This window comes from Nannospalax galili, unplaced genomic scaffold, assembly GCF_000622305.1.
Source record: "Nannospalax galili isolate Female #2095 unplaced genomic scaffold, S.galili_v1.0 C46297563, whole genome shotgun sequence".
NCBI lineage: Eukaryota > Metazoa > Chordata > Mammalia > Rodentia > Spalacidae > Nannospalax > Nannospalax galili.
The window spans coordinates 1-260 of NW_008407215.1; the positions used below are offsets into that span (position 1 = coordinate 1).

The following is a 260-nucleotide window of genomic DNA, read 5'->3' on the forward strand; positions in this document are numbered from 1 at the left end:
TGGAAGCATTTTATCTGCTGAGATGTGTGAAGGTAAGAGACATCTCGGAATCTGATGAACTCAGAGCCACATCAAGTATCTTTTGGTATGTGCCTTTGAAATGTGCTTATACTAAAACACAGCAGAGTCTCAACACATCTTAACTAGACTGTGCTTCACTGGAATGGTGGAAGAATTAATTTTTTTTATTACAACTGGCTCAGAACAACGCTCTCAGCAATGAACTGTGGTCTAAGTGAGGGCAAGTATGGAATTTAAAA

General features: G+C 38.8%; 1 non-coding gene across 1 annotated transcript; it reads right to left on the reverse strand.

The window, feature by feature from the left end:
• Positions 1-193: 193 nt before the first annotated feature.
• On the reverse strand, positions 194-260 carry LOC115069036 (the record flags this gene model as incomplete). Its single annotated transcript, XR_003848378.1, has 1 exon — positions 194-260. It is a non-coding gene; the product is annotated as a small nucleolar RNA SNORD103/SNORD85 (small nucleolar RNA).